The sequence below is a fragment of the Electrona antarctica genome (genome assembly GCF_951216825.1).
Source record: "Electrona antarctica genome assembly, chromosome: 15".
NCBI lineage: Eukaryota > Metazoa > Chordata > Actinopteri > Myctophiformes > Myctophidae > Electrona > Electrona antarctica.
Genome location: NC_136796.1, coordinates 6,414,235 through 6,426,305, shown reverse-complemented (window position 1 = coordinate 6,426,305; position 12,071 = coordinate 6,414,235). Strand labels below are relative to the sequence as shown.

At 43.7% G+C, this 12,071-nt stretch overlaps 1 protein-coding gene across 1 annotated transcript in view; it reads left to right on the top strand.

Annotated features, from left to right (window-relative positions):
- The first annotated feature begins 5,211 nt into the window (after positions 1–5,211).
- The window catches only part of ndrg1a (N-myc downstream regulated 1a), a 51,554-nt gene continuing 44,694 nt past the window's right edge, over positions 5,212–12,071 (top strand). Inside the window, exon 1 of the mRNA XM_079521758.1 lies at positions 5,212–5,384. The gene's annotated coding sequence lies outside the window, so the exon portion shown is untranslated. The remainder of the gene's footprint in view (positions 5,385–12,071) is intronic.

The window sequence follows — 12,071 nt, the reverse complement described above, 5'->3', positions numbered from 1 at the left end:
GTCTAAATGGGTTAAGTACGTTTCCAAATGGCTTACATGCAGTCTGTCAAATAGCTCATGTATTTCAGAGCTTCGGAGCATGCCAACAAGGTACTAGACAATCTTAGTATAAAGGTAATGATTACCGTACAAGCCTTGCAAAGCATGAAGCCGTCTGGCCCTGTTCTCTTTAGTGTGGCCTGGATTGGCAGAAGCATCACACATGTAGGCTGCACCCACAAACACTGCAATCATGCCTGGTGAAAGTCCACGTACCTTATCGACTATTGATCCACCCCACGACCCATGCACATACGATACGAAACACACTAAAACCCTGCCGTCACTTGGCTATTTAATGTATAGGCCTACTATCTCACTACAGTCTCACAATGCAGGTTTGTAGCAAGATTACAACGAGCTTGCGTTGTGCGCTTGTAGATCTGCTATTTTAGGTGCACGCCACATGTGTAATATCGTTGTCGTACGACCGTAACTTGGGCATAACCCTCCTCGTGTGCATGACAGTTTCTAGGAACACACAAGTGTGAGCGCGCACACACGCACACACACATACACAAAATATGTATGCTCAATTTGAAACCGTACATGTCCCTTGGCTTGAACTAGTAGAATGTTCCAAGACCAAAAGGACAACAACTCAAGCTTGTCTGGGATCTGTCCGTCCATCCAAGCATTGGACTGGATTGTGTGTGCTGTCGTAAAGTGACTTGTGATGGTTATATTTTTCTCCCTCCTCCAATGCGTCCATTGTACTGCGTGTTCCTATCCAAGGCCTCACGTTACCAGACCACAGTGTGGCTATTGTATCTTCACAAGGACCTTATACACAAAATCATGCCCAATAGTAGGCTAGCGCTTTACTGGCAGATGCTGCACAATGTAACTGTCAGCCAAATGGATCTGTCCCCCATGCAAGTGTGGAAAATTCCACAAGATCCACTAATACGTTATGTGATGTGAAGTGAGATGTCATACGTCTGGAATGACAAGTGACGTCATATCATCAGGTCATGCGTTCGCCCCAAAGATCAAAGGAGCTATAATTTATGCAATTGTGACTACATCATAATTATGGCATGCACAAAACTTTGGCACTCAGGCAAAGGTTATGCCCTATATGTACAGTACTCTGTATGGTTATGCCCTATATGTACAGTACTCTGTATGCAAAGGTAACAGGGTGCGACTGTTCCAATGACATAATAAGGTCATGCCCTATATATGAGGATAACTCACTATCGCGTCGGGTTGCAAAACTCATATACGTCCAAAAACGGGTTATTTTTCAGGATTCAAACTAAAAAACGGCAGGAGTTCTCTGCACGACGGCAACGATAGCAGAGAAGTCACTTGTACACAGGGGATGATAACATAACCTTACGGGTACGCTTCCTACACCCAGAACCAATAGGCCACACAGAAATTAAACAAAACAAAAATGGCTTCCATCGGCACGTTTGAATAAAGCAAAGAAAAGGGCCAAACTATAGCTCTGATTAAACAATAGACGTTGTGTGCAACAAAGGAGGGACTGTATATAATATGGATTGTGGGAAGGGCTTCCCTTTGTACAGACTTATATCTCCTTTTGGAAACCAATGCCAAGGTTGCAGGCCTGCATGGCTGGCTGCATTCCTAGTCATTTCTTTTTGGCCTCCCATCGCCTCAAATGAACTGACTGCTGCAGAGGTTTGCATTCGGGGAGTGTTTAAAAAAAAAAAAAGAAGCACACACGCACACACACACACACACACACACACACACACACACACACACACACACACACACACACACACACACACACACACACACACACACACTCCCTTTTCCAGAGATACAGTGAGATGAATTATAGTTTGGCATGAAATCATGTAAATAGGATTCCTTACAATTAAAGCAAAGCTACGGTATTGATCTGCTCTAAAGTCTAAACTACTGAAAATTCTTGCATGGTACTTTATTTTCATGACACTGAGGTCAAATTATTTGGCTAACTCAGAGAGTGTACAAATGGACCCACAGGGGTTCAGTTGGTTCAATTTGTACACTCTCTCTTTATTCCTCTTTTTTTAACAGGGTAGAGATAAAGGTTTTTTTATCAAAATGGGGTCCATAACCTAAGTAGTCATGGGCCAAAAGTAATTTAACACCTCTGAGGAAAAGCCGAGTCTGTCTGTTCACCTGTTCTTCATTCCAACTCTGTAGACTGGTGATATTGTCCACCATCAGAACTGGTCCTAACTTTTTGTTGTTTTATTTTGTTGTGATTGTATTTTCTTAGTCCTTTTTCTCCCCAATTTAGTTAGTATATGTCAGTTGATTGCTCCTCCGGCCTCCCCACACACATTTGTGTGTTGTCACCGCCATTGTACCCTACTGACTAAACTACCAGTGAGGAGCCCCCACCAGGAGGATGTAGAGCCTCCTGGAGCCTGTGACTACCAGTGAGGAGCCCCCACCAGGAAAATGTAGAGCCTCCTGGAGCCTATTACTTGAAGCCACTGGTGAGGAGCACTTTGTTCTTCACCTTTTACTTTTTGATATGTTCTGACATGTTTGCATATTATAAGAGTCAAGATGCCATGACACGGGCCTGGTATCTATTGTTTTGGGTACAGCTCGTTCCTATAATGACACAGTTTCTCTCTTATCGTGAGTATTAGTATGGTCTCTGATCCCTTCTGTTGCTTGCAGAACTACTTTACTACTACTTTACTACTCTACCCCATGATATCATGTAATTAATGTAAGCACAATCACCCCCTCCTTGGCTTGAAATAGTCTGACTCCTCTTGCTTCATATTACTGAGTGCATGGGGCTGAGACCGCCACTTTTTTTTTAACAAACACATCCAAACATCCAAAGGCCCATGACAGGCTGGATTGCCGCAAAGGTGCTAGGACAGACAACTTGAGTTGTGTTGTCTCAATGCGTCAACACCGCCCCTCGTCTAAGTACCTCACAAATATAATCCTTTTATATGACCTCCTAAAGTGGTATCCACTTGCTGACTAGCTGTCTGTATTGAGCAATTGTTTTATAGGGGTTTATGTGACATCCTATATAAGGCATAAATGTCAAAAATGTGCTTTAAGTAACATGTGACATGTCAAACTAGGGGGTTTCCATGATTCTGAATCCATTCCAAGCATTAGTTTTGCACAAAAAACACTCCTTGGGCTAAATATGGCCATTGCAATCATCACAAATGTGATGTACATTTTGGGGAATTTGGGCACATTTGGGCAAGACTCATCTTTCATCCATCCATCCATCTTCAACAGCTTATCCGTAGTCGGATCGCGGGGGCAACAGCTCCACCAGAGTGTTCCAGACTTCCCTCTCCAGAGCAACATTAGTGACTTCCTCCTCGGGGATCCCGAGACGTCTCAAGGCCAGTGAGTCGATGTGTTTCCTCCAACTGCGCCTTGGTCTGCCCCAGGGTCTCCTCCCAGTGGGACGTGCCTCGAGGACCTCCCTAGGGCCACGCCCGTGAGGCATTCTAACCAGATGACCGAACCACCTATCTCGATCTCCTTCTCCGTCCTCCCCTCACTCGTGAACAAGACCCTGAGATACTTGAACTCTACCCGGGCTGCACAATCCACCGGTTTCCTGCTGAGAACCATGGCCTCAGATTTGGAGACGCTGATCCTCATCCCAGCTCGGCTTCGAACCGGTCCAGTGACAGCTGACGGTCTTGGACCGATGGTGCCATCAGGACCACATCATCTGCAAAAAGCAGTGATGCAACCCTTAGCTCACCGAGCCAAATACCCTCTCCGCCACGACTTCGCCTCGAGATCCTGTCCATGAAAATCACAAACAGGATAGGTGACAATGCGCAGCCCTGGCGAAAGCCAACCCCCACCGGAAACGAATCCGACTTACTCCCGAGCACACGGACACAGCTCTCACTTTGGGTGTACAGAGATTGGATGGCCCTCAACAAGGTCCCCCTCACCCCATACTCCCGCAGCACCTCCCGGGGGACCTCCCGGGGGACCCGGTCATATGCCTTCTCCAAATCCACAAGAGGTATCACATTACTCAGCCTCCCTGGGAAAGTCTATGCCAAGGTCCGGCTGATAATCAAACCTCAGATTCCTGCAAGAGTATAGATCTGGTCAGTTGTTCCACAGCCAGGACGGAATCCACATTGCTCCTCCTGAATCTGAGGTTTGACTATCAGCCGGACCTTGGCATAGACTTTCCCAGGGAGGCTGAGTAATGTGATACCTCTGTAATTGGCACACACCCTCTGATCCCCATTTTTAAACAGTGGGACCACCACCCCGGTCTGCCACTCCCTCGGCACTGCCCCAGACTTCCACACAATGTTGAAAAGGCGTATCAACCAAGACAGCCCCTCAACACCCAGGGCCTTCAGCATTTCTGGACGAATCTCATCAAGCCCCGGAGCTTTGCCACTGTGGAGCTGCTTAACTACCTCAGTGACTTGACTTCCTTCCGCGAGATTGACAACGATCCCCCATCATCCTCAGGCTCTGCTCCTGTCAGGGAGGGTGGGTCAAAAACTAAAGTTGTCCTTTAACTTGGTTCCACAGATAAATATTGTGAAAATAGCTGTGGTATCTGGTTTCTACCATTGTACACTGTACAGAGACTGGTTCCCAGATATTACATAGCTGAACTACAAGCTCACAATGTAGATTGGCTATTTTCACTATTTGCCAATATTTGACAATTTGGTATTTAAAAGGCATACACTGCATGTTGGTTTGTTTACTGTTGAGTGAGAAAACAATGTTGCACATGCATTGTTGTTGTTTAAGCTAATCATCATTGGGGGGGACCCCCCCAAATAATTCGGGGCTGACCTCCAGTCGGGGTATAGGCTTTGTCCAGTCTGATTCCACCCCTGGATTAAAAGAACCACACTGGACTATTAAGACCGAGTGAGTGGCAGACATTCCCATTGAGAGAGTTCCACTTGTGGTGTCATGATGATCAGTCACATCAGGTCTCTCTCATGCAACTGCTTGGCAATGGATCCAGTTGTGATCTGATCTAACAGCTAGCCTGTATTGCCCAATACACTGACACTGCACTGTGCAGAGAGAGAGAGAGAGAGAGAGAGAGAGAGAGAGAGAGAAGCCTAGAAGGGAAATGGGAGGGCAACGCCCCCCAAGCCTTTATATGACATTCCCTGATACATCCGCGTCGCACTGTGACTTGAACGGCACGTAGTAAATTATAAAGGAACGCTTTGTCAGCAGGAAAGAGAGAGAGACGCTCCTCCACACTGAGAGAGAGAGAAAGAGAGAGACTTTTACTGACACAAGAAAAAGTTTGTTTTCGAGGACTCCCTCCCTTTGTTTTGCGTGTTCACCTGCAGACAGCAATTTAAAAGCTAAAGGTAGGTAAAGTTTCTAATAACTTTTATTTGCAGAGGAATTCATTTTTTTTTGTCGATTATTGTCAGCTGCGCCTGCATGTGATGTTTGTTTATTCGACGCTGGTTGGGTAACTTGGGTTGCGTTCGCTTGATGAGTGTCAGAGCAGGCGTTGGTCCGTCTTGCTCTTGCATTCCTTGAATGTCAACAAATTAATGTCTCTTAATTATAAATCATGCATTGCAAAGGCTATAAATAGTAGATTTACTATCTAGAGTAAACGAAGCATGCTGCTTTTTCACCACACGTGACCCGAGTGCCATAATATAAACACAAACAGGAGGTGGCTATACGTTATCATTTTCACAACAAATCATTTTGTTATCACCCTTGAGCTATTCATATTTAATGGAATAATTCGTCCCGTAGTAGGCCCATTAATTAAAACACTGTTAGGCTAAATTGAAATATTACAACTTGTTTACAAACTGAATTCAGCTGAAGTAGGCTACCAATAATACAAGTAGGATATCCTGCAGGACACTTAAATAGAAGTTAACACAAAACATATTAAACTTTTCAGTGTCATAGTAAGAGAAATCTATGAAAATCTGGGAACTAAATCGTTACCAAGAAATTTCTTCACCAATGTGTTTCTAAAGGTGTCTAATAACATGTACTAAAAGTTTGAAATTCAACTCCCGTGGGAAAGTTGAGTTATTAGCATAATATGTGACCATACCCTTAACATCCTATATAAGGCAAAAAAGTCCAAATTTCATCATTCTTTAAGTAGCATGTGACATATGAAACTAGGGTGTTTTCATGATTCTGAATCCATTCCAAGCATTAGTTTTGCACAAAAAACACTCCTTGGGAGGAAAACGGCCACACAAACGTGATGAGGTCAGCACATTTGGTCAAGTGGATATGGCCTAATTTAGCCCAAGGAGTGTTTTTTTTGCAAAACGAATGCTTGGAATGGATTCAGAATCATGAAATCACCCTAGTTTCATATGTCACATGCTACTTAAAGAATGATGAAATTTGGACTTTTTTGCCTTATATAGGATGTTATGGGTATGGTCACATATTATGCTAATAACTCAACTTTCCCACGGGAGTTGAATTTCAAACTTTTAGTACATGTTATTAGACACCTTTAGAAACACATTGGTGAAGAAATTTCTTGGTAACGATTTAGTTCCCAGATTGGTCAAATACCTGATAAAATGCCCTTACTATCAGGGATGCCCGCTAACAGGATGGGCAGTGGGAGTGGGGACCATGCAGAGCCATATGGGCACCATATTTATTTTAAAAAAATCAATTGGAAAATGTTTTAAAGTGAAGTAGGCTATACTTGTACTTTGTACATGCTTAAACATTCGACAATTACCGTCTAATATTTCTACAAATTGCTACAAAACCCATGTACATCCAGGCATTTTGGGTCATAAACAAGAAGTTGAAGGATAACATTAAGTCTGACATGTATGTAGGCTACCGTGCATGTTCACATCATGTATATTTTACATGACTAAAGACTATTTTTCCAATGTTTTATTTTTCAACATTTTGGACAAAATAGCCAATTGTACATTGAGGTGCCAAAATGTCCCTACATATAGTAACCACCTTGATTGATTGATCGAAGAATGTATTAACAGTTTGCAAAATTACAGTACATTTCAAGCACAACTCAATTAGGGATGTCCCGATACACTTTTTTCGCTTCCGATCCGATCCCGATACCTCAATTTCTGTGTTAGCCGATACCGATACCAGTGTCGTGATCTCATGTTGTGTTTATAGCTATCTAGCTATATATCTCGTGTTGTGTTTATAGCAGACTCCTCACTCAAATGTGCACTTGCAGTTTGGGGAACTCCAAAGCAAACTCTACATGTCCCAACATTTTATTTACCTGCCATAGTGTCAACCCCTTCCCCCTGTGTCGGATCTGTGGTTAGACTGGCATATATTCACCGATACCGATATGACCCGATATGACAAATAAGGGCCGATCCGATACTTTTCCTGATACCGATACAGTATCGGAACATCTCTAAACTCAATACAAAAACTGTTAACAGTGAGTGGACGACCCAATAAAGCACTACACTTATTGTTTACAAGAGGGTCCACCTTGTTCAATTCATCATAACATTTAGAGACGTACTACACATATACACTTCTATATAGCCAAAGAACAGGGAATCATCATAAAGGAGGTAAAAAGGGAAAAGAAAACATATACAGTGAGGGAGAAAAGGGGTGTATCCCATATGTAATTACGTGTGTACTACTAAAAAACAAAACACATGCACAATGTTGCACATCAGTGTTTTTTTGACACTGCAGAGGAAAGTAACACTTCCTCAATAGATAAATGTATTGCTGTTCTCTTAGTAAAGTTTATAATGTATGCTATCATTCAGGTATTCGTATTTTCAGTTGTGATGCTTTACGCTGCAGTGGTTCTCAATCTGTGGGTCAGGACCGATTTAGGAGGGGTGGCCCGGGGGTCCCCTGCACCCAGTCCCAGTCCCAGATGACAGTGAAGTGACAATTTAAAGATGTTTTTAGACCTTTTAAATACCTGAAAGAAAAAAGAAAACCATTACCGCATTAAAAGTAATCAACTAAGTGCTAGGGCCAATAACCATGGCCAAATGGTAATACGAGAAAAGTGAAAATTTGTGAAAATAGCCTGCGACAGTATTGTTGTGAGCTTGTAGATATGCTATTTTCACAATATCAAACTAAATTGAATGCTTCAAATCCTATATTCCAAGTTCTAGTAGTCAGGGTGGTGGTGGGGGGGGGGTCCCCCCAGTTCACTTCAAATATAATTTGGGGGGTCACTGCAAGGTTGAGAATCACTGCCTCATGGTCTAGTAGTCAATAATTGCCAGTCTATCTGTAACATTTTAAAAGATGCACGGTTATCAGTCCTCGCAATGGATCTGATAGGGGGGGGGGGGGGGTCAGTAAGGGCACGTGAGTTTAAATGTGACAGTGTTTTATTTGCAGAATACTTGTTTTCCCCCTCCTCCACTATATATAGGCACACAGTAAACAAAGTAAGAAACCTCTGGCTAAATGAAGTGAGTTCAGCTGATGTAAGCACAGGCACACACAGCTGGCTGTATGATTGATGAATCCCATGATGTAACCATAACCGTGTGGGATCTGATCTGATCTGGGACCAGGCAGCAACAACCCGTAGTTGTGTGTCCAGTTCCACTGTCCGGGTTTTTGTGTGATCTGGTCTGGGACCAGGCAGCAACAACCAGTGGTTGTAACTTGTGTGTCCAGTTCCACTGTCCACAGAAGAGGGTTTTTGTGTGATCTGGTCTGGGACCAGGCAGCAACAACCAGTGGTTGTAACTTGTGTGTCCAGTTCCACTGTCCACAGAAGAGGGTTTTTGTGTGATCTGGTCTGGGACCAGGCAGCAACAACCAGTGGTTGTAACTTCTGTGTCCAGTTCCACTGTCCAGAAGAGTGTTTTTGTGTGATCTGGTCTGGGACCAGGCAGCAACAACCTGTGATTGTGTGTCCAGTTCCACTGTCCAGAAGAGGGTTTTTGTGTGATCTGATCTGGGACCAGGCAGCAACAACCAGTGGTTGTAACTTGTGTGTCCAGTTCCACTGTCCAGAAGAGTTTTTTTGTGTGATCTGATCTGGGACCAGGCAGCAACAACCAGTGCAGTTCCACTGTACAGAAGAGGGTTTTTGTGTGATCTGATCTGGGACCAGGCAGCAACATCCCGTAGTTGTGGGTCCAGTTCCACTGTCTAGAAGAGGGGTTTTGTGTGATCTGATCTGGGACCAGGCAGCAACAACCTGTAGTTGTGTGTCCAGGAAGAGGGTTTTGTTTGTGGTGGTGTGTAGTGTAAAACCACTGAAGCACTGTGTTGATCCCTGCTGTGACACCCACCATACCAACCCCATGTCTCAGTGTGTCAGTGTGTGGATCATGCGTTTCAGCTGCTCATGGACTGAAGGCAAGGCAATTTGACTTGTATAACACATTTCTACGACAAGGCAATTCAATGTGCTTTTACACGGATCAACAACAAGCAAAGGAAACCATTTTACAATGACATTTAGGATGCATGAAACAAAAATAATGAAACATAACAGGTACACATACAGTGCAAAAGAGAAAGAAAAGTAACTCAGTCAAAGGCAGTGTCAAACAGAACAGTCTTTAGTGTTTTAACAGAAATGCGAGTCGCAGCAGACCTGCCGTTTTCTGGGAGTTTGTTCCAGATATGGGGTGCATGCTGCTTCCCCACATTTTTTGTTGTTTTGTTGTTTTAGGGAGAGAAATTCAGACACTAATATTTCACAATCTGCTGAAAATGTAGAGCTGTGCCAGCACCAGCCTGCTGCTACTACTGCTGCATGCTGTTTATATTTCGGAACCCCCCCCGGATCAGACAATTGATGGATTAAAGCGAGTTCCCAAAGATTAGGAAGAAGCAGCAGTGATTGATTTTTGTGCAGATGGACTGAGTCCGATGGTCACACTGAATTTAAACCTATGACGAAGGCTGGAAGCTGGCTGGCTTCCTATAGCACTGGCATCCTATAGCACTCTAAAAATGGAAACCGGGCCGCCTCCTAAATTGAATGTTGTTGTGTTTCTCTCTCTCTCGCGTGTGCGCACCCTGACAGGGAAACGTAGTGGAGTTTGTTTTGTAACTGGGACTGGCCGGATGTTATGGGTCGTTGTATGGTTTTGTATCACTTAACCACATGTAACCCAGCATCCCTATTCTGTGGGCGAAGATTTGACGAAAATAGCAGACCTAGTAGTACACATGCTTGTAGATCGGAGAAGAGATTTAACTTTGGGGCCCTATTTTTGTCAGTGCCTTACCCCTTATACGTAAACTTCTTTGCCATTTTTTACTATTTTGAAAAACATATTTGAATAGTTCAAATAGTTGTTGCTGTCGGGCAGAAACCTCTTATCTCCATATTCTAAGTTTTTGTGATTTGTTTGTTTGTAAATTCATGTCCTAGTTGATCATACTACAGCGTCACACAATAATCAAAGGTAAAAGATCTACAAGCTCAAACGTATCGTTTTGACTTTTGAGCTTGTAGATCTGCTGCTTTTGCTATTTTTGAATTTTGAATCCTGAAAAGTAAGTTGTGGACATTATGAGGTTTCCACCCGACAGAGACGATGAAGTGTGCAAATAATTATATAGGGTTAATCATTGACCCTATATAATTCTTTGCACAGCTCGGGTCTCCCAGGGTCTGCAAGTTTTGTTGAATGTCCTCCTATTTTCGCAGAATACTCACCTAATAATATGACTTGCCCAAACTAGAGATGCTAAGTTAGTACGTTTTTGTGTCGTGAATATGAATATCTGGTGGAAATATGATTTTTCCATCACTGCTATTTGACATTTCAAATAATAATGAATTGCATTTTTATAGCGCTTTTCCAAGTGCTCAAAGCGCTTTACAATGGTTCATTCATTCATACATTGAGAGGTGAAGCGGCGAACAGTCGACGCCAGCGTCCTCACTTCCCACATTCACACGCCAATGGTGGCAAGCTCACACCAACCGACTCATTGGAGGCAGTGTAGGGTTCAGTGTCTTGCCCAAGGACACTTCGACATGTAGACAGGAGGAGCCGGGATTCGAACCTCCGACCCACGGATCATCGGACGACCTGCTCTACTTCTTGAGCCACAGCCGCCCCCAAATATCACCAAAGATATTATCGGCCTAATTGTCGGGAATAATGGTATTGTTAACATGGTTCAAGTCAATTGTTATTGAATCCTTCATCATATAATAGACCGTGGTGACAAGTGTGTATTTATTCAGATTTAGTACCAAGACCTAACAATAATAAGGTATGTGTTTACTGAACGCAGTCCAGCACAGCGTCCGTTGGGAAATATAAACCACTGACTGGCCAGCGTCTGCCTTTTGTTTATACTGTATGGTTTGTTGCAGCTCATTTTGGCTTCTCCATCCGAGATCATACCAAGTTCCATATCCTTCCCTTATTTCCTGTTTGTGATTGCACAACTCGCTGTCACTTCTGCCAGGCTAGGGTTTCTTTCTATATCTGTGAATAGCTTGCCGACCTAAAAACGCCTTATTTAGTACTTCATCGCAAGGCTGTGTCGTGTGAGCTGAAAGTGCAGGCCAATCTACAAGCTCGCCACATAATATTACAACAAGCTCGCATTGTTGTGCGCTTGTAGATCTGCTATTTCCATTGCGTGACATGGTCGAGCACCTTGTGTGCACGCCCATTTGTCGAGGAACATAGAAGTATAGTAGCACGCATGCACGTATGCATGCACGCACGCACGCATGCACACACACACACACACACACCACTCTAGGAACATTGGACATTGTAGGAAGTTGGAACCAATGCACCCACACACGCACGCCCACACACAGTATTACTATACTCGTGAGGACGGTTGTAGATCTTTTGTGGATCAGGAAAACGGTCCTCCTCACAATGACTATTTGTCAAATTCTATCACTATGCTTATGAGGAACACACACACACACACACACACACACACACACACACACACACACACACACACACACACACACACACACACACACACACACACACACACCGAGAGAGGGAGCTGCTCTGCCGCCTGTGCATCACTGTTGCCAATGACACACCAAGCAAGCCAAT